Raw genomic sequence first — 27,071 nt, forward strand, 5'->3', positions numbered from 1 at the left:
TTAATATTGAAGACACAAGAATAGAAATGAAGAATACTGGGTTTATCAGCAAACTGGATACAGACATGGAAAGAAAGAGCGAGTTTCAGAACATAACACAGGAAACTGTCCAAAGTGAAATTAAGAGGAAGAAAAGTGAAGATTATGAAATAAAAGTACAAAACAATTGCAAAAGGTGTAACTATACATAGTGTGAATACCAGATAAATAAGAAAGATAAAAAGGAACAGAAGTAATTTTTGAAGAACTTCTTAAAATTTTTGAACAGACACAAACCTAGGAAGCTCATAGAACACCAAGAAGAAAAACTACCAAAAAATCACATGTAGGCATTTCACAGTCAAACTTCAGAACAATAAAGACAAAAAGAAAATATTAAAAGAACCCAGGGTGGGGTGAGAGATATACCTTCCTACAGAATAACAAGGGTGAAAATTATATCAGATTTCTCTCCTATTCAAGGAAGAAGAAAATGGAGTGAAATATTTAAGTGCAGGAAAAACAAAAACAAACAAACCAAAAAACTCCAGAATTCTATATCCAGCAATATTATACTTCAAAAGTGAAGAAGAAATAAAGCCTTTCACAGACAAAATTTGAAGGAATTTCTTGCCAATAGGCCTAATTTGCAAGAAATATTAAAAGAAGTTCTTCAGAGAGAAGGAAGACTTTTCAAAAACTCAGATCTACATAAAGAAAGAAAATTCATGGGAGAAGGAATAAATTAAGGTAAAAATAAAACCCTTTTTTTATTCCTATATGTTCTAAAAGATCACAGTTTATTCAAAATGATAATTTCAGCAATCTGTTGGATGATTATAGTTATGGTTAAATTAAATGTATGATAACAATGGTATAAAAGATGGAAAAGAAGATTTGGACTCCTCAGTTGTAACTGAAGTAATTATAAAGTGTTACAGTGTTATTTGAAAGCAGAATGATTGTAAAATTCATTGTAAATGTATATTATAAACTCTAGGGCAAACATGCTATGAGAGATGAGAATCATAAAAAATGCTCAATTGTAAACAGAAAATTCAAAAGAAGAAACAAAGACAAGTGCAGCAAATAGAAAATAGTAAAATATATGGTATATATTAGAGTAACTCTATCAATAATTATTTGAGACATGAATGGTATTAATATACATATAGAAACAAAATGGATTAAAAAAGTATATGTTGTCTATAAGAAACTCACTTTAATTAAGCATGCAGATAGATTGAAATCAAAAGGATTGGGAATATATTACACTAACACTAATCAAAACAAAGTGGAAGTAATTGCATTAATTCCAGATAAAGCAGATTTCAGTGCAAGGAAATTATCAGATATAAAGAGGGCAGGCATCACATAAGGATAAAAGAGTCAATTCTTCAGGTACAATGCTTAATGTCTATTCACCCAAAAATTGTACATAAAAATAAGTGAGGAAAAAACTGATAAAACTGAAAGATTAAATAAACAAGTCCACTATTACAGTTGGAGACTCTAACCCTCAATATCAGTAATTGATAGACCCAACAGTCAGCAAATTAGTAACTTGTCAAATTAATCTAATTGACACTTATAAAATACTTCTTTTGACATCAAAATATATACTCTTCTTAAGCTTACATAGAACATTCCCCAAGATAGACTGTATTCTGAATCAGAAAACATATGTTAACAAATTTAAAAAAATAGAAATTACATAAAGTACATTCTCAGATGAAAATACAGTTAAACTAGAAATCTATAACAAAAGGAAGCTAGAAAACCCCTAAATATTTGGATATTTGGGTATTGTACAACATACTTTGAAGTTACACATGGGTAAAAGAAAAGTACCATGGAAATTACAAACTAATATTTTGAACTAAATGAAAATAAATCTATAAATGTTTATGATGCAGCAAAAGTAGTGCTTAGTGAGAACTTTATAATATTAAATACATATGACAGGAAAGATGAAAATCTAAAATCAATAATTTAAGCATCAATTTTAAGAAACTTGAAAATGTAGAGCAAATTGAATCCAAGTAATCAACAAAAGGGAAATAATAAAAATAAGAATAGAAGTCAATTAAACTGCATACAGTACATTAATAAAGAAAATAAGTAAAACCAAACACTGGTCCTAGAAAGATATATAAAATCGACAAAACTTTAGCCAAGTTATAACAGAAAAAAAAAGACACAAATTGTTAATATCAGAAGTGAAGCTGGGACCAACACAACTGATCTCATGGTCATTAAAGTGATAATAAGGGAATATTACAAACAACTCCCTGCCCCCAAATTTGGTAAATTAGATAAAATGGACCAATCCCTTGAAAGATATGATCTACCAAAAGGGACATAAGGAGAAATCCATAATTCAAATAGGCCTATATCTATTAAAGAAATTGAAACAATGCATAAAACATCCCCAAAACAAAAAGTGCCAGGTCCAAATGGTTTCACTGTGAATTCATTTAACAAAGAATACAAATTTTCTATAATCTCACCCAGAAAATAAAAGCAGAGAGAATACTTTATAATATATTCATGAGATAAGCATTACTCTAATACTAAAACCAAACAAAGACATTACTAAGGAAGAAAACGATAGGCCAATATCTTTCATGAACATAGATATAAAATTCTCAACAGAAAGTATTAGCAATTGAATCCAAGAATGTATATGAAAAAGTATACACCATGTCCAAGCATGATTTATTCCATGTATGGAAGCCTGGCTTAAAATTTAAAAATCAATTAATGTAACTTATTAGTCAACAGACTAAATAAGAAAAAATTACATCATCATTCAATAAATGTAGAAAAAGCATTTGACAAATCCATTATCTACTCATGATAAAAATTTTCAGCAAACCAAAAATGGAAGGAACTACTTCAACATGATAAAGAATATTTGCAAAAAATAAACCTAGAGCTAAAATCACATAATGGTAAGAAACTAGCTGTTTTCTCCCTATAATCATGAACAAGGTAAGGATGTCCCTTCTCACCACCTCACCATTCCCAGTCAAAAATATTGAACTCCTGGTTGATTGAATAATGCAAGAAAAGGAAATAAGACAGAAAGAAGGAAGAAAGAAAGAATTTTTGCATATGATATGATTGTCTATGCAGAAAATCCCAAAGAATTGACAAGAAGAAACCTCTTAAAACTAATAAGCAATTATAATATAGTTGCAGGATATAAGGTTAATATACAAAATCAACTAGTTTCTTATGCAATGGCAATGAATAATTTGAATTTGGAATTAGAAACAGAACACTGTTTACATTAGCAACAACAAAAAGTTGAGATAGACATATCTCTAAAAAAATATGTATAGATGAAACTACAAAACTCTGATGAAAGAAATCAAAATGTCTAAACAAATGAAGAGGTGCTCCATATTCATGGAAATTGTCAATTCTTCCTAACTTGGTCTATAGATTCAATAAAATCCCAGTCAAAATCCTAGCAAGTTATTTTGTCGTATCAATAAACTAATTTCAAAAGTTTATACGGAAAAGTAAGACCCAGAAAAGCAAATACAACACTAACTACATGATTTAAAGACTTAATATAAAGCTACAGTCTTCAAGAATTTGTAGCAATAGTGAAAGGGAAACAACGGAACGGAGGAAGGGGAACAGAAATAGAATCACATAGATGTAGTCAACTTATCTTTGATGAAAGAGTAAAGGCAATTTTAAGGAAAAAGTTTAATAATTTCAACAAATATTGCTAAAACAACTGTTCCCTTCCACAAGTAAGAAAAAGAAAAGTATCTAGACATAGTCTATCCTTTTCACAAAAATTAACCAAAACAACATATGAGACAAAAAAGTAAGCCAGAGACAAGGAAACAGTATTTCAAAACACATATCTGGTAAATAAGTGGTATTCAAAAGATATAGGGGCTCTTACTATTCAACAATAAGTAAACAAACAATTAAAATATTGGGCAGTAGGTCTACACAGACATTTCACCAAAGAAAATATACAGATGGCAAATAAGTATATAAAAATGTGTTCAGTATCATATGTCATTAGGGAAATTAAACTAAAACATCACTGAGATACCACCACATACCTAGTAAATGGCTAAAATCTAAAACACTGACAACAGCAAATGTTGGTGATGATTTTGAATAATTGGAACCCTCATTCATTGCTGGAGAGAATGCCAAATGGTGCAGCTACTTTGGAAGACAATTTGGCAATTTCGTATAAAGCTAAATATTAGCTTGCAATATGATCCAAAAATAATCCTAGTTATTTTATCAAAATGAGTTAAAAACTTATATCCACAGACAGACCTATAGATGAATATTTGTAGCAATTTTATTAATAACTAGCAAAACTTGAAAACAACCAAGAAATCTCTAAATAGGTGAATGAAAAAATAAACTATGGATGGTATGTCCGTACAATGGATATTATCAGTGATAGAAATGAATATATAAAGCTTCTAAAAGGCATGGAGGATCCTTAAATATATATTGCTAAGTGAAAAAATCCAGTCTGAAAAGTGATATACTCGTGATTCCAACTATACTGCATTATAGAAAAGGCAAAAGTGTAGATACATTGTAATTCAGTGGTCTCTAGGGATTCTGAACAAGGTTGTAGGGGTCAATAACTGGAGCAAAGAGCATTTTTAGGGCAGTGAAACTGTTCTATATCATACTGTAAAGGTGGACACATAATAATAGGCATTTGCCAAAACATAGGATTTTACAACAAAAAGAGTAAACTTTAATGTAAACCATCTACTTTAGTTAATAATAAATATTAATTGGTTCTTCAGTTGTAACAAATTTATTACAAAGTGTTAGTAACAATGGAGAAACTGTTAAGGAAGCAGAGAAGAACCTATATCTGCAACTCTGTAAGTTTTCGCAAACCTGGAACTGTTCTAAAAGTATATTAAAAACTTAGGAATGAATGTTTTTTGAATAAATGAATTTACTGATCATAACAGATGGGATTTTTCTTACTTTATGTGGTATAAATACTTTTTATTAATTATTTTTATGTATATTTTAAGAGCTGTCTATACAATTTCATATAGTAAATTGATCTTAGAATCAATTTATGTATGACTTTGCAGCCTGAGGGATCAAGCATGTAGAAGAATGTAAATTCTTGTTACTTAGATACGATATCACTGCACCATACTCAATGAGCCCTTTAATCTCTGAATCCTCACAGACTTTGTTTGCTATATTTTATATACCTAATAGCTAGCAGTTACCTAGCCATCACACCTCCCCATCTGTAGTAAGAGTTCTCCTACAATGATAAATTAATGAAATATTAGAACAAGTTTTGCCAATAAGAAGGTAAAATAGTACTTGGAATTAGGATTTGATTGATTTTCAACTTCTATTAATTTGTAGTTCTAAATTCGCTTTTTTTTAAAATCCTGTAAGAATTAAAAATTAGAAACCCCATAAGATAATTAAAATATTACAATTTATCCACTCAACAGTTACTAACAAGATACCAAGAGAAGAATATTTGGATATTGATTTGCCTCTTCCAGTAAGAAAATACATATTTTTAATATACTTCCAATGCATCATTTAGGCTAGTGGTATGGTGATGTCACTTATTACTCTCATGAAGGGGCTTGGAGTCTAAATTTTATAGCAGCAAAATTGTCCTGGTCTGGCATGATTGCTGCTAGGTAAATAAACTGAACTTGCTAGAAAGTGGTCCTTCAGGGCATATTAATTCCTCCTTGGCCTTAGTCTTACTACTGAAGTAGCTACCCATTGACATTGTATACGTACACCCAAATGGCTCACACAGAAGACACTACACCTGGGAGTGCAAAGCATCTGAGATCCAGTATAGTACTATATTAAAATAAGTATGTTTTAACTCCATATGCTTGTGCACTGAGTATAAGTAATTAAAATGATAATAATGACTACTATATATTGTATCTTATGTTTCAGATATTTTGTTCACAGTTGACACACATTGCCATACTTAAAATTCACAAAAATTCCATGGGCTAGATATCACTATCAGGACTTTATGAATTAGAATTTTTAGTCTTAAATAGGTTAAGCTCTAAAGTGCCATGGGAAATAATAATCAGAGGAGCAAGAATTTGAACACAGATTATTTGACTTTGCAAAGAGAGAATCCTATTGGAAGAAAGATATTAAAAACAAACAATTTACAAGATATTAGCTATTTTCACATTATTTTCAATAGTGCTGCATAAAAATGCCACAAATTTAGTAATATAGAATAATAATTTCCCTCATATGCCAGTGAGTCAGTTGGATTATGGCTGATTTAAGCAGAGTTTAACTGTGCTAGGTTCCAAGCTACATCTGGGATCACAGTCTGCTTTATGTAACTTTTATTATTATTAGACCAGCCCTTACTCGAAGCACATTCTTCTTATGGTGAAATGCAGGGTGTCTGAAGAAGGAAGCACACTCTCACAGACAATTACTGTTTGTTTTACATTGATTAAATTTATTGGCAAAACATCACTGGGAAAAGAAAGTAAACCTTCCATTGTGGTCAAGCAGGTGGTGGTGAACATCTGCTATATAATAATCTAAACACACACACACTCACGTCACCATCACCCAATTCTATAGGTACATATTGCATATGGATGCCATTTCCCTTCTGTCATTGCTCAGCTTAAACCACACAATTGTCTACTGTTTCTCTGGCATTTAGTTGGGTTCTCTGAGTTTGCAAGCCCAGTTCCAATAATCACCACGCTTATGATTTCTTTTTCAAAGAAAGAATGTGTCCTGCTGATCTCAATTACCCACCTATATATTTGAAGGAGAAACAATTCAATGTCACTGGAGAGATATTAAGACTCTAATGACTTATTCATATAACTTGAAAAATAAAAAAAAAAAGAAAGAGTGTGGCTGAAGATAGATTCACTATAAAGTTGGAGTAATTATTTAAAATCAGAGATGTAAGCTGTAATATTTTGGGACATTTAGATATCAAACCTGCCTGCTCATAAGCATATTCCACAGATAAGCATTGCTATACATGCTAATCTAATAGAATCTATGAAGCCTGATAATTTGATCATTTCCCTTGCAGGATATTGATTTTTTGGTGCCATACTAAGAGAGATATATGAGTATGGGGTTCCTTAAACCAAGAAATAGGAGTAAGGCTTTATCTGTTTAAAACTTTTAATAATCGCCTTTTAAATTAATACAGTATGTCTATGTGTGTACATAACCACTAAATTCAGGAGGGGAAAAATAATTTGAGGAGATTACACACAAAGGGTCACAGCATGATGATCAATCCTTCTTCAATAAAAAAAGTATTTACTTCACAAAATCAATGGTTTTCAAAGTAACATGACAAGTCTGTCTTATGAAAGTGAGAATCAGTTTAGAAAAGCTGCATGTACCAACTTTACCTCTGCATGTTCCAGCATTACAAACTTATTTCTTAGTATTCAAAACATACAAAAAGATTCTGAGATTATCAGACAAATTTTCCTTTCATATTGCCATATGGATGCAGAATCCAAAGCAGCGTATTTCTTCAAAAGAGATATTCCTGAAAAACAGCTGGAATTGAATTGAAGGATGATCTAGTTTTAATGCTTAGTCTCATTTAATCATAATTCCAAACAATTTAAGGTAGGGAAGAGAAAGGAAACATTTCCAGAACCTCAGAATTCAGCCCAAGCTTAGTCATTTTTCAACCATATACTATGCCATAGATTCAATCTATGATTTCTTTTTGTTGTTGTTATTCAAGACAAGAAAGTTACTAAGGACACTTGTCACTGGGTCTGCCATACTCAGGCTCTATATAAAACATAAAGTAAGAGCTTTATGCAAATGGAGAATATTAGAGAGAGATTATTATAATGATGAAAACATGACAAATTTTTGCTTAGAACAGACTGAAAACTTGTTATAAGCATTTTGTAAAGGGAAAATACTAAATATTATACAATTATGGAGATGAAGAATATAGACTTAGCATCATTAAAGTCTGAAAGATGTGTTAGGGAGCCAGAGAAAGGGATACATGACTATTAATGCTTAAAGGATATAGGTTTTACCTACATTATGTGCACTAACAAACTGTAGTTGCATAAAATTTATCATAAAAACAGTTTAGACTGATGTTATAAATTTCATTGGTTTGCAGCTATTTTAGAATTTCTATTGAGCATTTATTTTTCCTCAAATCTTAGGTACATAATTTAGCACTTATTTCCCAGTGGCCCACTTCCTGCCCTCCTCCATACTACCACACTTGTAATATAATATTGTACTTTAATCTTTTCCTAACTGATATTATTATCAGTTTAATACAGCATTTTCTGCTCTATAGATGCTGCACATGGGGGAATGCTGCACATTCACTTAAAATATGAATCTAAGATGTTCCAGGCATAAAAGAAAATAGGACAGCCCAAGGACAGTATGAATGTGCTCATGACTTAGAAAAAAAAAATTCTGGGGTCTGCAAAAAGGTGATACAGGAACTTTCAGCATTCATCCCCTCCCAGGAACATCAATTTGAATAAATATCTGCTCAGGAAAATACCTGCACAAGAGCTATGGATTCCAGATGAGGGGTCACAGCACTTGGATGTAGAAAGGAAAAAAGAAAAGATGCTTTGACAAGGGTAGGAAAGACAGTTTCACATTATCCCTTGATCCCTACTCCAAATCCAGTAAGCTCAGTGTGGAGAAAGACACCTTCCATTCAGCTTCACCATTGACCCCCCACTTCAGGCCTGCACCAGCGCCAGGCCAGTCCTTGTGGACCCAGACTACAAACCAGCTCCCCAGGCTCCTCCCTATCACAGGGCCAGGCTGGGTGCTCTGGTCCCAGCTTCCAGACTGACCCCCTCAGATGCAAGCTACAGGCCCACCATGGCACCAGGCTGTTGCCAGTTGTCCCAAGCTCCAGGCTGGCTCTCAGACTGCCCCAACACAGGACCAGCCACAAGGACCCAAATGCCAGGCCCTTCATGGTTCCCTGCTTGTGGTCCACCCCCACTGATCCAGGGTCCAGGCCCACCCATGTAGACCTAAAGTAATGAAAACAATATGGTATTAGCATAAATACAGACACACATTATGGAGAGCTCAAAAATCAACACATGTGCATATGGCCAAGTTTCATCAAAGGAGCCAAGAATTTACAATAGGGAAAGTCCCTTCAGTAAATGGTGTCAGGAAATCTGGATAATCACATGTAAAGAATGAAATGGCATCTTTCTTACATCACTCATAAAAATTAACTCAAAATGGATTAAAGACTTAAAATGTAAGACCTGAAACTGTAAAACTCCTTGGAGAAAATAGGAAAAAAAACTTTTAACATTGGTGTTGGCAACAGTTTTTTGGATGCCACCAGAAGTACAAACAACAAAAGCAAAAATAAGTAAGTGGGACTATATCAAACTAAAAAGTTTCTGGGTAGCCAAAGAATCAATCAACAGAAACTAAGAGGCAACCAACTTAATGGGAGAAAATATTTGCAAATCATATATCTGAAAGGGGATTAATATCCATATATGTAAGGAACTCATTCAACTCAATACAAAAAAAGAAAAAAATCACACAAACAAATTTAAAAAATGGGCAGAGGACATGAACAGACCCTTTTCCAAAGGAAACATAGAGATGATCACAAGGCACATGAAAAGATGCCCCACATCACTAATCACCAGGACAATGCAAATCAAAACCACAATGAGATCTCACCTCACACCTGTTAGAATGACTACTATGAAAAACACAAGAGATATCAAATGTTGGCAAGGATGCAGAAAAAAGAGAACTTCCTGCTCTGTTTGTTGATGGGGATGTAAATGGCTACAGTCAGTATGGGAAACAGTATGGAAGTTCTTGAAAAAACTTCAGAACTACCATATGATCCAACAATCCCTCTTCTGGGTATATATCCAAAGGAAATGAAATCAGGATATCAAAGAGACACCTGCACCTCCATATTCACTGCAGCATTATTTACACTAGCTGAGAAATGAAAACAATCTACTGTCCAAAAAAGATGAACAGATAAAGCAAATGTGATTACACATTTGTCATTATATTTATTTATTTATTATTCTACTTTTAAAAAAGGAAAAGAAACCCTGCCTTTTGAGACAATATGGGTGGGTCTTGGGGGCATTATACTAAGTGGAATAAGTTAAAGACAAATATTGTATGACTTCACTTATATGTGGAATATAAAAAAGCTAAATGCATACAAACAGAGAGTAGAATGGTGGTTGTGTGGATATGGAGAGTAGAGGAAATGCAGACATCTTGTTAAATGATTACAAACTTCTAGTAAGATGAATAACTTCTGGGGATGACAGCATCGTAACTATAGTTAACAATAGTGTACTAGAAAGCTGCTAAGAGAGTCAATCTTAAATGTTCTCCTTACACCCACATACACAAAAAAAGGAATAAAGTAATTACATGAATTGATAGAGGTGTTAATTAACCTTACTGTGGTAACTATTTCAAATTTTTTTCATGTATCAAATCATGTTATACACCTTAAATTTATACAATGTTATATGTTAATTATATCCCTTTAAAGCTGGAAAAAATAAGTTCCTGTGTCCCCGTAAAGAATGCATCAACTAAAAATATTTCCATGGAGTTTGCATTGACTCAAATAATACCAATCTCAGACCTTATTTTAGAAAACTGTACCGTGAATATTTATACCAGTCACTTCAATTTGGCCCAGAGAAAATTATTTCCCTGAACAAACATCAATGCATTGTGTATGAAGAGCTCAATGGCAAGTTGATGTGTATTTTTCCTAAAAATGTGTCCAGTCTCTGAAGTCTTATAATCTCCTGCCCAGTCCTAGCCCCAGTGCCATAAGTGTAATGAATTACTAACACACACACACACACACACATACACACACACACATGGCAAGCTTTGAAATGGAATGAAACTGTTATAACAGAAATTGCTTCATTTCTTGCTCTTCCTTGGCTACTACTTGTTCTGAATATCCACTTTTGAGCTAGATAACATTTGTCCTTTTGTTTCCATGTTGCCTAGACATCATTAAGTTGAACCAAATGGTCTCTGACATGTTTAATAGAGAGTGCCACAGCAAAATACCAGATATTAGATAATACCTATTAATCTCTCCAATTATAACTGCTGAGAACCTCTTTTCTTCTTCTAAATATATTCTTCTCATCACTAAAGTCACAGCTGCAAAATGGGTCTTTAGCCAATAAATGCTTCCTTCTTATTGAAGAACTTACTATTTGTGGTGTTTCCTTAGCAAATCTGTCTTTTACTTTTCTTTTTTTCCCCCAGGTATCACTGAAACCGTGGGACTGATAGGATGCTCGTAGGTATATAATAAAAAGAGGTAGTAGAGAGCTCCCTGAAATTTGAAGTAAAGAATCTGGAGTACCCCTTATATGCTATGCAACCTAAGGACAATACTTAATGTCCTCTTCTATTTAAAGAGGATAACAATACTTGATCATCTTAACTTACAATTTGTTCTCCTAGTAAAATGAACTAACCTTATTTTTGTTTTTTTGCATTTTTTACAGTAAGCATTTATTAACTGATAGTGCGATAAAAATGTTTCTAAAAAGCTCAGACTAAGCTCCAATGCAATCCTGACTCAAAGGACTTCGCTACACTTTTCAGCTCATACTCAAATAATCCCACTCATCTACTCATGGAGATTTGGCAGGATGGTGGATCTTGGATAGTAAGCACTTAGTTCTTCCACCCAGCATCCCCCTGCACCAAACTCCATGGGGCCCACCGACCCCGGGATGAAGCATCCAATCCAGTAAATATGCATGCAGAACAAAAAGTACACTCACCTAGTCTAAAAACACAGAAGATTCTTCGTAGTGAATTTTAAGCAGCAAGTGTGACCTCTTCTATTCTGGTTACAACTTCAAAACCATCAGGCTGGTGCTGTGGGTTAGCATCTAGCATATCTTTCAATAGCTGCCTGATCCGCTCAGATACGGCAGTCTTGCCTTTCTGGAGGCTGTGCACCTCCATCTTTGGATTTTCTAGCAGCATCTCACTGAACGACCTCGGTGCCTGGTTTGATACAAGTCCCCGGGAGCTCTTAGTCTCAGTGGCGGTAAAAGTGATTCGTTCTATCATTGCTCATATGATAATGCCCAGGGCAAAGATGTTGACCCTAGCTGTGTAGTGTCTATTCCAGACTTCAGGGGCCATTTAGAAGTCCAAGCCGCAGGCCAAAGACAGACAATATTTATTCACTTCCACATTTTGGTTGTTCATGAACGTCTGGGCCTGAGGTCCAGCCCAGCGTAGACCCGGCTTAGTCCACAGTCCTCCGCGTTAACGATGGGGCTGCCTGACAGCTCCGTGATGAGGCTGTTCTTGGGCTTTAGGTCCCAGGGCACAATGTGGGTTTTGTGCCCAAGGCAGTGGCGCTCGTGAGCTGTAGCAGGAAGCCTGGTGGTGGCTGGGCCGGCCTCTACAGGACACACTGACTCAGGTCTCCACCTTTAACAGAGCTTCAAGAAGAACCAGAGGCAACATGGCTCCCCAAGCATAACCCGGGAGACTTATTACTCTGACGGTCTTCACCAGAAGCTCTTGCCACGGAGCCTGCGCTGTGCCATCCGGTCGCGCAGCTGTTGAATGTGCTCCTTGGTCCGTCTCCAGCCCAGCTCAGACCACAGCGCTCCCGTCAGGCCGCAGGAGACACTCCTCAGGCCCCAGCGCGCTCCTCAGGCTGCAGGAGATGCTCCTCAGGCTCCACAATGCGCCCCTCAGGCCGCAGGAGACGCTCCTCAGACCACAGCGCGCTCCTCAGGCCGCGGGAGACTCTCCTCAGGCCCGCGATGCGCCCCTCAGGCCACAGGAAATGCTCCTCAGGCCCCAGCGCGCTCCTCCGGCTGCAGGAGATGCTCCTCAGGCCCCACAACGCGCTTCTCAGGTTTCGCGACGCCCGCCTCAGCCCGCACACGTTCTGGCGGTGCCGCTTGAGGCTGCTTGGGGCCCAGAACCCGGCGAGCTCGCACTCCGCTTTCCTGAGGGTGTCGCCATGAAGTCCCCGACCGCCACGCGGCCCGGCTGCCTCCGACGACTGCGTCCCCGCGGCAGTTGAGGGCCGGGCCGCTGCCCGCAGGCTACAGCCGGGCTGCGCTGCCCCGCGCCCTCCGCCGCTGCTGCAGCGCCAGGTAGGCGTTGCCTGGGGCTTTGGCGGCCACTGGCTATAAAGTTTCCTGAAGGAATATAATATGTTACATTTAAGATAAAAGAATTTTGTTTTAAAATTCAGCCGTTCTTAGTCATAACTTTCATGGCAGTGTGAATGTAATTTTAATCTGAATTACAAAATATGACTTATGGCTCAGCAATGATTATTAGAATCATAGTTTCCATTTGCGTCTGTCTTGGCCCTATTGTAGCATAAAGAATCCCACCTGCCTCATTCCTTCCTACTTGAACAGATGGATCATGAAAGTATGCGCTCACCAAGGAACACTTGGTCTCATCCCATTCCACCTGCTGGCCAAGGGTCCCATTACATACGACACACCCACTATCCAATGCGTGTCCCTAGAGCCATCCACCAGAGTGGTTCTGCAGGCCTTGCTGGCCGGCGGGTTTGTCCTTGGCTTGCGCCCAATAACGTAAAAGTAAATTACAGGATTTGCTGAACATTAGGTATCATATGTGTTCAGGCCTTAACAACTGTATTACTTCCCTAAGTAGACAAAGAATATGAATCCCTTGTATGCCAAACGTGAGTACATACATATTTTTAATTCTTAGTTTAAAGAAATGCGCCTTGTTCAAAGAACCATAGAACAGTATTATCTATGAGACAGTCATACAGTTTTTCAGGGACCCTGTGAAATTTATCCTAAGGGGCATCATATGCATGTGAAAATATGCTTTCTTAAGTACATTTACAGAAGTTTACCATTTGTCATGGGTGACAAATGGTTGGAAATGTGCATCTATGAGGGACTGGATAAATAAATTATGGTATGTGCATACAAAGAAAAACTAGGTATGCACCAAAAGTTAGTGACATTAAGTTCATTGACATGTATATTTGACTGAAACGGCATATTGTTTAATTTGTTATAATTGCGTTTATAAAGTCTGTACTTGTGTGTGTGCATGTGTGTGTGTGAGTAGACATCTAGAACTCACTAAAATATAAATGATAATGAAATTTTGGTGACTTTTGCTTTCTTCTTTGTGCTTTTTGGTATGCTGCTTACATTATTTGAATATATACCACATTTACCAAAATGATTAATCTCATTTTAAGGTCATGCCAAACTATATCTCTCTACATGAGGAACACAAGCATTTAATTCATTCATTAAATGTTTTCAAGTGCCTAATATGTCATAGAGGTCAGTTTCCTTACTCCTCAAATCTGTCATGGAACAATGCAATAGAATAATACATAATAAACATGAATAATACAATGAAAATGAATCTCTAGAAGTGAGCACACACTTAAATATCATGGAAACATTCAATTGCTATGTAAATAGTGTCTAAATCTAACTCTCAATTTCTGCATTTACCTAATTGCTAACTGGTAACACCCAGTGATTCAGAACAGGTCTGCACATATTATTTTGAGTACCACTGCTTTAGAAAATATGATAGTTACTAAGGAATCAAAGATTAATATTTTTAAAAATTCATTTAATTAGTGAGGCTCCAGTCTATGCTGAGATTAAAAATAAATAATAAAACCTCAGTGGCTCAAATAATAAAGTATTCTTTCTCAGCCATTCAGAATCCATTGTGGGTTAAGCTATCCTCTATTGTATAGTTCGTACCACTTGGAACTCCTGGCTTCTGTATTCAGACAGGGGAAAAGAGACATGAAGGAGGAATGCCAGTTTTTTACTGTCTCTGACTATAAGGAATGCATATCATTATCATTCTCAGTCCATTAACCAGATTTAGTTAAAAGACTACAAACTAAGTATGACCTAGAGTGAGAAATGTAGGAGAAAGATAGATATTTGGTAAGCAGCTACTTCATGGAGAAATAGTTAATCTAAAATTCCTGACACTATCAAAATCATAGCGATTATAAAGGAGTTGGAATTAAAACTAAGGGTTTTTTTTCTTTTTATTCCAAATTCAATATATATTTTTATCAATCCAGATAGACTAAATTGCACTGAAGTAACAAATTAATGCCTGAATCTCAAGAGCCTAGCACATGGAAGTTGATTCCATGCTCCATTTGGGGGCTTTGCAATCTCAGTGTGTGTTTTCCAGGATGACAAGAGCAAGAAAAGAGAGTGCCTGGAGAACTCACACCTACTCTATATAATCTGTCTCAGAAGAAATACTTGCCACTTTCTCTCAGAGTCAGTTGGAAAGAGCTGTTCATATGGGCACCCCACTGCAAGAAGACTGGGCACTGAGGAAAAGCACATCTATGTTTGGTAAGCGGTATATGGGATATGTATATTCTACAGCATTCAACTATATCAAACTAGCTCTGAATTAGAACTCAGGTATGTTTGCCTTTTTCCATTGCAGCTATGTTTAAAATGGGTGAATCAAATTTGTAAAGTCCCTAATTTGCCCTTTATTTTTCACTGTTGCAACTTGTATCAACCAAAAGCCAATTCAGACATTTTCTCTAAATTGTTCAATACTGTAGGGGGAAAAAAATCAGTCAAAACAATCAATAGTTATTTGGAAGAAAAATAATAGGCATTTATATTTGACAAATAGAAAAAAATTGTCAAACTAAAAATGTGTATAGACTTAGGCTCATATTACATTCTTTAGATTTCCTGTGATAAAAATAAAAACAGTGACATGCCTAACTATTGTTCTCCTTTTCCATCAACTGAGAGATTTATCATTTTGTTTGCTATAACAGAGCCTAAGAAATATGTGTAGGGCACTCACTTGTCAGGAATCCCCTTTTATCTGATTCAGGCTGTATATGAGACTCCAGCCTTGGAGAAATATCCAAAAAAATACTCAAAGAATTTGTTTTTAATTAACTGAAGAGAAAAGAGAGCCATCTGTCCCAGCTGACCTAGATTTTTACCAATGTGAAATCAGAAGCAAGGACCAGGTGATGTCATCAGACAACTATTAGTAGCCCAGGAGTATAAGTATCAAAGCCACTGTTATGAATTGCAGTTATCACACAGGCCTGTCCTTTCCCTAAAATACCCACATTTCATCATAAAATTCAATATGAGTTCAAAAATACAGGCAAGCCAATGTAGGAAAATCACACCTAAAGGTGCAAATATGAAAGCAGATCACATGGAACTTGTCAAGACTTTACAAAAGAGTGTTTTGGCTTGCAATCTTCCACTTATCAAAATTCAGTCTAGGGTGCCTTCCATCTGTCTTGGCAGGTATGTAGATAAAATTATCAGTTCTCTATTAGCATATGTTTTACCTCTCTGATATTTGTTTTATGGGTAGAATTAATGTGGCATGCAACTTGCAATTAGTTTTTATACTATTAATGACGGGTTCCTGTAAAATGCCTTGCACTGAATATGGAAGGTAATGGCATTAATAAGGTATACAGATGCTAAGACTCAAATCCAAAAAAAAGAAGCAAAATAAAAAGAGTTCACTGATAAAAAATTTGAATTGGTTGACAGAATCACTAGAAATCATGCAATTGGCTACCCTTGAAGTAGCTTGAATATTAAGAAATTATTTATAGCCAAAGTCCTTAATATAATTTGGTCCTGGTGGTTAAATAAGGAGCAAGTTACTCACTTTAAGCTGCTCATATGCATTTCAAGTTATGGTGAGAACTATAGTTCATAATCAATTGAAAAACTGATCTGGATTTGGTTTGAAAGATAAACATGTGAGAAAAGTGTGGTCCCTGCCCTTCAGGAGACTGATTATAGGAAAGATTCCTGTATATCATTGCACATTAGAAATACCTACGAAACACTTTCAGAAATAGAGACTCCCAGAACCTGCCCATCATAGCTTCTTACATAGGTTGTATGTAATTAATTAACTCTTGAGTTATGTCTAGGTACCTTCATTTTTTAAAACTTATCATACCTGATGTAACTGGTCAGCTAACTAAAAACTGAGAATCCCTGCTAATCTAGTTCTTTGTGTACTTTGAACATAGTATTACCTCTATCAGAACTGTTCCCCTCTTTCCCCCCAATTTTCCATTGCATTTACTGCTTAAAAAAACAATTTGTGCAATATTTCTTTAAGAAACCTCTCAGGTCAAAACTTCTAACAGTCATTATAAAAATTAATCCTTCCTATGGATTTTTGCCATCTTTACATTTCTTATAATTGGGACCATATGATATGTGGTCCTTTTTGTCTGGCTTCATTCACAGTGCAAAATTTTTTGAAAGTTCTTCCAAGTTGTATCATGAGCCAGTACTTTATTGTCTTCTTTATAACTGAGCAATATTCTGTTGTATGAATATACCACATTTGTTTAGCCATTTGGCAGCTGATGAACATTTGGGTTATTTCCACATTTTTGCTATTGTGAGTAATGATTCTATGAACATTTATGTATGTATGTTTTGTGTGGGTATATTTGCAAATCTCAGGTATGTAACTAGGGATAGAATTGCTAGGTCATATGGTAACGCCTTTTAATCTTTTTTTTATTTATTTTTTATTTTATTTTTTTTTTTTTGAGAGGGCATCTCTCATATTTATTGATCAAATGGTTGTTAACAACAATAAAATTCAGTATAGGGGGGTCAACGCTCAATGTACAATCATTAATCCATCTCAAGCCTAATTCTCGTCAGTCTCCAATCTTCTGAAGCATAACGAACAAGTTCTTACATGGTAAACGAATTCTTACATAGTGAATAAATTCTTACATGGTGAACAGTACAAGGGCATTCATCACAGAAACTTTCGGGTTTTGATCATGCATTATGACCTATAAACAATCAGGTCAAATATGAATATTTGTTTGATTTTTGTACTTGATTTATATGTTGATCCCACATTTCTCCTATTATTATTATTATTTTTATTTTTAATAAAATGCTGAAGTGGTAGGTAGATGCAAGATAAAGGTAAAAAACATAGTTTAGTGCTGTAAGAGGGCAAATATAGATGATCAGATGATCAGGTGTGTGCCTATGGACCAAGTATTAATCCAGGCTAGACAAGGGCATCAAGACATCCACGGATGCAGAAGATTTCTCTCAAAGCAGGGGGGGTGAGGTTCTGAGCCTCACCTCTGTTGATCCCCAAATTCTCACCTGATGGCCCCACTGCGACTGTGCCTGTCTTAGGTTGTTCCTCCCTTGAGGAATCTTACCCGTCTCTGGCTAACCAGTCATCTTCCGGGGCCATACAGGGAAATGTAAAGTTGGTAAGTGAGAGAGAAGCCATATTGTTTGCAAAGGTTAGCTTTTTACTTCTTTGCAGATTTATGCCCTGTGGCTTCTATGCCCAGCACTTGTCTCGAGGTATCTTTACCACCTGGAGGAATTATGATACTCGGTAAACTCGATATGAGGCACGAATTCTATTTAAGGGTTGTAATTAGGAAGGAAGAAGAAAAGCTATAGATGTAGCATATGAAGGAAACATGGGAGGATTGATTATTTCTTTGACATATCTTCTTGTAGAGTACCTTAAGTATGTATAGGTTTTAAACTACTAACTAATTTGCACACACATATTAACATAATAGGAATACGGTGACATAAACAAAGCAAATCTATAATTGCCATCCATCTCCAGTGAAGCCAAGAAAACCATTTAGGCACCCTAGGCATTTGTGAAAATTTATCTATGATATGATGGATATTGTCCAACTGTACTTGAACCATCAGACAAATTAAAGCAGCCCATTTCTGGGATCTGTTCACATCCCATATGTTCTTTTAACCATAGATAGTCTATAGTCATGAGATTTTGGAGTGCTACAACTTGCACCCCTCCCAACTCCTGGTTGAGTTCCGACAGTACAGATCCAGTCAAATTCGTTGTCTCACTGTATGCACATGCCAGCCTAGACATCTCCCTCCTCATTCCTATGGCAAGTCCAGGAGACGGTGGGCTGGATGCAGCCACAACCGCAGCATCGTCCGGATCCCTGTGGAGGCTTTTTGATGATCATCCCCCAGCACAAGTCCTCCAGAGAGTGCTGATGCCGGAAGCTCCTCCTCATATCGTATCTTAGTTCATTTTCTGGGTATCCAAGCTAGGCCTTGATCTTCTGCATAGAAACAAACAGACCCTTTGCCCACACTTTGACATGCCCTCTATACCACTGTGCAGAACTCATTGGAGGTCAGCACACAGTAACTGCTTTTTTTTTTTTTTTTTTTTTAATTAAGAGAAAGGAATATTATCAGAAAAGAGTACCTCCATAGCTGATCATCTGACACCCTTTAAGTGATCAACATTAAGGATATTTAAAGCATGCGTTGATCTTTGATTTACTAATACTTTTATCCTGTTACGGAGTAATCCCCCTTTTCTTTCTTTCTTTCTTTCTTTCTTTTTTTTTTTTTTTTAATTTTTAATCTACACTTACATGAAGAATACTATGTTTACTATGCTCCCCCCTATATCAGGTCACCCCTAACAACCACATTACGGTTACTGTCCCTGAGCTTAGCAAAATGTTGTAGAGTCACTACTTGTCCTCTCTGTGTTGTGCAGCCCACCCTCTCCTTTCTCCCTCCCCCCCATGCATGCTAATCTTAATACCCCCCTTCTTCTTCCCCCCCCTTTTCCCTCCCTGCCCACCCATCCTCCCCAGTTCCTTTCCCTTTGGTACCTGTTAGTCCATTTTTGGGTTCTGTAATTCCGCTGCTGTTTTGTTCCTTCAGTTTTTCCTTTGTTCCTATACTCCTCAGATGAGTGAAATCATTTGGTATTTCTCTTTCTCCGCTTGGCTTACTTCACTGAGCATAATACTCTCCAGCTCCATCCATGTTGCTGCAAATGGTTGAATTTTTGCACTTCTTATGGCTGAGTAGTATTCCATTGTGTATATGTACCACATCTTCTTTATCCATTCATCTACCGATGGACATTTAGGACGTCAAGCCTTTATCGGATCTGTCATTTTCAAATATATTCTCCCATACTGTAGGGTTCCTTTTTGTTCTATTGATGGTGTCTTTCGCTGTACAGAAGCTTTTCAGCATAATGTAGTCCCACTTGCTCATTTTTGCTGTTGTTTTCCTTCCCCGGGGAGATATGTTCAAGAAGAGGTCACTCATGTTTATGTCTAAGAGGTTTTTGCCTATGTTTTTTTCCTAGAGTTTAATGGTTTCATGACTTACATTCAGGTCTTTGATCCATTTTGAGTTTACCTTTGTATATGGGGTTAGAGAATGGTCCAGTTTCATTCTCCTACATGTAGCAGTCCAGTTTTGCCAGCACCGTCTGTTGAAGAGACTGTCATTTTGCCATTGTATGTCCATGGCTCCTTTATCAAATATTATTTGACCATATATGTTTGGGTTAACTTCTGGGGTCTCTAATCTGTTCCACTGGTCTGTGGCTCTGTTCTTGTGCCAGTACCAAATTGTCTTGATTACTGTGGCTTTGTAGTAGAGCTTGAAGTTGGGGAGTGAGATCCCCCCTACTTTATTCTTCTTTTTCAGGATTGCTTTGGCTATTCGGGGTCTTTGGTGTTTCCACATGAATTTTTGAATTATTTGTTCCAATTCATTGAAGAATGTTGCTGGTAATTTGAGAGGGATTGCATCAAATCTGTATATTGCTTTGGGCAGGATGGCCATTTTGATGACATTAATTCTTCCTAGCCATGAGCATGGGATGAGTTTCCATTTATTAGTGTCCCCTTTAATTTCTCTTAAGAGTGACTTGTAGTTTTCAGAGTATAAGTCTTTCACTTCTTTGGTTAGGTTTATTCCTAGGTATTTTATTCTTTTTGATGCAATGGTGAATGGAATTGTTTTCCTGATTTCTCTTTCTATTGATTCATTATTAGTGTATAGGAAAGCTACAGATTTCTGTGTGTTAATTTTGTATCCTGCAACTTTGCTGTATTCCGATATCAGTTCTAGTAGTTTTGGAGTGGAGTCTTTAGGGTTTTTTATGTTCAGTATCATATCATCTGCAAATAGTGACAGCTTAACTTCTTCTTTACCAATCTGGATTCTTTGTATTTCTTTGTTTTGTCTGACTGCCGTGGCTAGGACCTCCAGTACTATGTTAAATAACAGTGGGGAGAGTGGGAATCCCTGTCTGGTTCCCAATCTCAGAGAAAATGCTTTCAGCTTCTCGCTGTTCAGTATAATGCTGGCTGTGGGTTTATCATATATGGCCTTTATTATGTTGAGGTACTTGCCCTCTATTCCCATTTTGCTGAGAGTTTTTATCATGAATGGATGTTGAATTTTGTCAAATGCTTTTTCAGCATCTATGGAGATGTTCATGTGGTTTTTGTCTTTCTTTTTGTTGATGTGGTGGATGATGTTGATGGATTTTCGAATGTTGTACCATCCTTGCATCCCTGGGATGAACCCCACTTGGTCATGGTGTATGATCCTTTTGATATACTCTTGAATTCTGTTTGCTAATATTTTATTGAGTATTTTTGCATCTACATTCATGAGGGATATTGTTCTGTAATTTTCTTTTTTGGTGGGGTCTTTGCCTGGTTTTGGTATTAGGGTGATGTTGGCCTCATAGAATGAGTTTGGGAGTATTCCCTCTTCTTCTATTTTGTGGAACACTTTAAGGAGAATGGGTATTATGTCTTCTCTGTGTGTCTGATAAAATTCCGAGGTAAATCCGTCCGGCCCCGGGGTTCTGTTCTTGGGTAGTTTTTTGATTACTGTTTCAATTTCTTTGCTCATAATTGGTTTGTTTAACTTTTGTGTTTCTTCCTTGGTCAGTCTTGGGAGGTTGTATTTTTCTAGGAAGTTGTCCATTTCTTCTAGGTTTTCCAGCTTGTTGGCATATAGGTTTTCATAGTAGTCTTTAATAATTCTTTGTATTTCTGTGGAGTCTGTCCTGATTTTTCCATTCTCATTTCTGATTATGTTGATTTGTGTTGACTCTCTTTTTCTCTTAATAAGTTGGACTAGAGGCTTATCTATTTTGTTTATTTTCTCGAAGAACCAGCTCTTGGTTTCGTTGATTTTTGCTATTGTTTTATTCTTCTCAATTTTGTTTATTTCTTCTCTGATCTTTATTATGTCCTTCCTTCTGCTGACTTTAGGCCTCATTTGTTCTTCTTTTTCCAGTTTTAATAATTGTGATGTTAGACTATTCATTTGGGATTGTTCTTCCTTCTTCAAGTGTGCCTGGATTGCTATATACTTTCCTCTTAAGACTGCTTTCGCTGCATCCCACAGAAGTTGGGGCTTAGTGTTGTTGTTGTCATTTGTTTCTATATATTCCTTGATCTCTATTTTGATTTGTTCATTAATCCATTGATTATTTAGTAGCATGTTGTTAAGCCTCCATGTGTTTGTGAGCCTTTTTGTTTTCTTTGTAGAATTTATTTCTACTTTCATACCTTTGTGGTCTGAAAAATTGGTTGGTAGAATTTCAATATTTTGGAATTTACTGAGGCTCTTTTTGTGAGCTAGTATGTGGTCTATTCTGGAGAATGTTCCATGTGCACTTGAGAAGAATGTATATCCTGTTGCTTTTGGATGTAGAGTTCTATAGATGTCTATTAGGTCCATCTGTTCTAGTGTGTTGTTCAGTGCCTGTGTGTCTTTACTTATTTTCTGCCCGGTGGATTATCCTTTGGGGTGAGTGGTGTGTTGAAGTCTCCTACAATGAATGCATTGCAGTCTATTTCCCTCTTTAGTTCTGTTAGTATTTGCTTCACATATGATGGTGCCCCTGTATTGGGTGCATATATATTTAGAATGGTTATATCCTCTTGTTGGACTGAGCCCTTTATCATTATGTAGTGGCCTTCTTTATCTCTTGTTACTTTCTTTGTTTTGAAGTCTATTTTGTCTGATATTAGTACTGCAACCCCTGCTTTCTTCTCACTGTTGTTTGCCTGAAATATGTTTTTCCATCCCTTGACTTTTAGTCTATGCTTATCTTTGGGTTTAAGGTGAGTTTCTTGTAAGCAGCATATAGATGGGTCTTGCTTTTTTATCCATTCTATTACTCTATGTCTTTTGATTGGTGCATTAAGTCCATTTACATTTAGGGTGACTATTGAGAGATATGTACTTATTGCCATTGCAGGCTTTAGATTCATGGTTACCAAAGGTTCAAGGTTAGCTTCTTTAGTATCTTCATGCCTAACTTAGCTCGCTTATTGAGCTGTTCCATACACTGTCTGGAGATTCTTTTCTTCTCTCCCTTCTTATTCCTCCTCCTCCATTCTTCATATGTTGTGTGTTTTGTTCTATGCTCTTTTTAGGGGTGCTCCCATCTAGAGCAGTCCCTGTAGGATGCCCTGTAGAGGTGGTTTGTGGGAAGCAAATTCCCTCAGCTTTTGCTTGTCTGGGAATTGTTTAATCCCACCATCATATTTAAATGATAGTCATGCTGGATACAGTATCCTTGGTTCAAGGCCCTTCTGTTTCATTGCATTAAGTATATCATGCCATTCTCTTCTGGCCTGTAGGGTTTCTGTCGAGAAGTCTGATGTTAGCCTGATGGGTTTTCCTTTATAGGTGACCTTTTTCTCTTTAGCTGCCTTTAAAACTCTTTCCTTGTCCTTGATCCTTGCCATTTTAATTACTTTGTGTCTTGGTGTTGTTCTCCTTGGATCCTTTCTGTTGGGAGTTCTGTGTAATTCCATGGTCTGTTCGATTATTTCCTCTCCTAGTTTGGGGAAGTTTTCAGCAATTATTTCTTCAAAGAGACTTTCTATCCCTTTTCCTTTTTCTTCTTCTTCTGGTATCCCTATAATACGAATATTATTCCTTTTGGATTGGTCACATATTTCTCTTAGTGTTGTTTCATTCGTGGAGATCCTTTTATCTCTCTCTATGTCAGCTTCTATACGTTCCTGTTCTCTGGCTTCTATTCCTTCAATGGCCTCTTGCATCTTATCCATTCTGCTTATAAGTCCTTCCAGGGATTGTTTCACTTCTGTGATCTCTTTCCTGACATCTGTGATCTCCTTCCAGACTTCATCCCACTGCTCTTGCATTTTTCTCTGCATCTCATCCCATTGCTCTTGCATTTTTCTCTGCATCTCTGTCAGCATGTTCATGATTTTTATTTTGAATTCTTTTTCAGGAGGACTAGTTAGGTCTGTCTCCCTCTCAGGTGTTGTCTCTGTGATCTTTGTCTGCCTGTAGTTTTGCCTTTTCATGGTGATAGAGATAGTTTTCAGAGCTGGTACAAGTGACTGCTGGAAGAGCTTACCTTCTTGTTGGTTTGTGGCCTTCTCCTGGGAGAATAGCGACCTCTAGTGTCTTGTGCTGGGCAGCTGTGTGCAGACAGGGCTTCTGCTTCCTGCCCAGTTGCTATGGGGTTTATCTCCGCTGTTGCTGTGGGGTTGGCCTGGCTGGGGCTGTTCCTCCAAAATGGTGGAGCCCCGTTGGAGGGGGAGCGGCCGGGAGGCTATTTATCTCCATAAGGGGCCTCTCTGCTCCCTGCTGCCCAGGGGGTTAGAGTGCCCAGAGATCCCCAGATTCCCTGCCTCTGGTCTAAGTGACCTGTCCTGCCCCTTTAAGACTTCCAAAAAGCACTCCCCTTCGCAAGGCGCTGGGTTCTTGCAGGTGTGGATGTGGTCTGGATGTTGTCCTGTGTCCTGTGGTCTCTATTTTAGGAAGATTTTTCTTTGTTATATTTTCATAGCTCTATGTGTTTTTGGGAGGAGATTTCCTCTGCTCTACTCACGCTGCCATCCTGGCTCTGCCCTCGCCTTTTAATCTTTTGAGGAATTATCTGACTGTTTTCAAAAATGAGCACATTATTTTACATTGCCACCAGCAGTGTATGAAGGTCCATATTTTTTTACACTCAATAGTTGTTACTGCCTTTTTTAAATAGCCATCTTAATATATATGAAATGGTATTAACATTATGGTTTTGATTTATATTTCCCTAATGACTAATGACACTGACACATTTCCAGGTTTTTATTTGCCATCTGTATTTCTTCTTTGGAGAAATGTCCACTCAAATCAATTTTTAATTGGGTTGTCTTTTATTTTTGAGTTGTAACAGTTCTTTATGTATTGTTGATGGCAGTTACTTATTTAGATATATGATTTGCAAATATTTATTCATTTCCTGGAGTTCTCTTTTCATTTTGTTGATACTGTCTTTTGAAGAACAAAAGTTTTCCATTCTGATGAGGTCTTATTTATCTACTTTTTCAGTTGCTTGTTTTTTTCAGGTAATATTTAATAAACACTTGCATAATATAAATTCATGAAGATAAATATGTTTTCTTCTAAATATGTCATAGTTTTATGTCTTAAATGTAGCTCTTTGATTCATTTTTTATTTAAATTTTGTGCATGTTATGAGGTAGGGATCCGACTTCTCTCTTTCACATGTGGATTCCAGTTGTCCCAGCACCATTTGTTAAAAAGACCATTTTTCTCCATTCAATTAAGTCTTAGTCTGTTTGGGCTACTCTAAGAGAATTCCATTGACTGGGTGGCTTAAAAGCAACAGAAACATACTATTCACAGTACCAGAGGCTAGAAAGTTTAAGATGAAGATACCAGTAGATTCAGTGTCTGGTGAGAGCCAGTTTTCTGGTTCATAGATAGCCATCATACCTATGTGACCTCATATGGTGAAAGGGGCAAAGCAACTTGCTAGGGTCTCTTTTATTTTTCTTTTTTTATAAAAAAAATGGCACTAACCCCTTTCATAAAGGTTCTACCCTCATGATCTATTCCACTCCCAAAGGCCATACCTCTAAATACTGGGGATTAGGTTTCAATGTATAAATTTTGGGGGGACACAAACATTCAGTCTATAGTAAATTGTCTTGACAACCCTGTCTGAATCAAAGTAAACAAAAATGCATGAGTTTATTTCTAGACTTTCAATTTTATTCCATTTTCTATGTCCCTATGCCAGTACCACACTGTCTTGATTACTGTAGCTTTTCATAAGTTTTGTAATTGGAAAGTGTGAGTCCTCCAACTTTGCTTTTTCCAACACTTTTTGGCTCTTCCAGGTGCCTTATGTACCCATGTGAATTTTGGGGTCAGCTGATAAATTTCCGCAAAAAAAGGCAGCTGGAATTTTGATAAAAGTGCACTGAATATATGTATCAATTTAGAGAATATGTCATCCTAAAAATTAAGGCTTTCTAACCAAGAACACAGGATATTTTTTCATTTATTTAGGTCTTCAATAATGTTTTGTATTTTCACTCTACAAGTCTTTCATGTTTGTTAAATTTATACATAACTATTTTATTCTCTTTGAACTATTGTACATGTAATTGTCTTTTTTTTTAATTTTCATTTTTGGATTATTCATTGTTGGTATATAGAAAAAAAATCTGAAGGTGAAAGATTACCTTTATAAAGGCCTTCCCTATCTCCACATATGGTTGCACTCTGAGATACTGAGGGTTAGTATTTCAAGATGTGAATTTTGAGGAGACACAGTACATCTCATAATACTACCATTAATTGTACCCCTGTTGACTTTAATACATTTTTGTGCACGTTTAGTGACTAAGATTTGGGAGTTTTCATTACTGTAGCATAATCTGGGGAATTCTGAATGATATATTTCACTCAGAAACAGTATTTTATGTTTCAGCTTGTACAAAGGGAAGAACAATGAGCAAAAACCACTATGTCCCTGCTGTAGTGAACTATAAATTTTAGTAAGTGGGAGTGGTAAGTGCTAAAAGAACTCAGAGTGAGTGTATGAAGAGTTAAATGTTTTTGTGAAGTAATCTGGGATTATAAATTCTTTGGGAAGTTAATCCATATAATCCATGTAATTTAGCAATGTATATAATATTATTAAAATAATCCATATAAAGGTAATTGAAACCTAACTGAAAAACATTTTAAAGAGGTATTTACATTGTTTCCTTTTGTCATAGTAAATATATATTTTATACTCTCAGAGTTTTTGCATGGTGAAGGTGAGGGCCAGAGAACTTAATTAAATTG

At 36.3% G+C, this 27,071-nt stretch overlaps 1 pseudogene; it reads right to left on the reverse strand.

Moving 5' to 3' along the window:
* Positions 1–11,889: 11,889 nt before the first annotated feature.
* LOC118971253 (serine/threonine-protein kinase 35-like) lies at positions 11,890–12,566 on the reverse strand (annotated as a pseudogene).
* Between the last annotated feature and the right edge of the window lie 14,505 nt (positions 12,567–27,071).

This window comes from Manis javanica, chromosome 1 (genome assembly GCF_040802235.1).
Source record: "Manis javanica isolate MJ-LG chromosome 1, MJ_LKY, whole genome shotgun sequence".
Taxonomy (NCBI): Eukaryota; Metazoa; Chordata; class Mammalia; order Pholidota; family Manidae; genus Manis; species Manis javanica.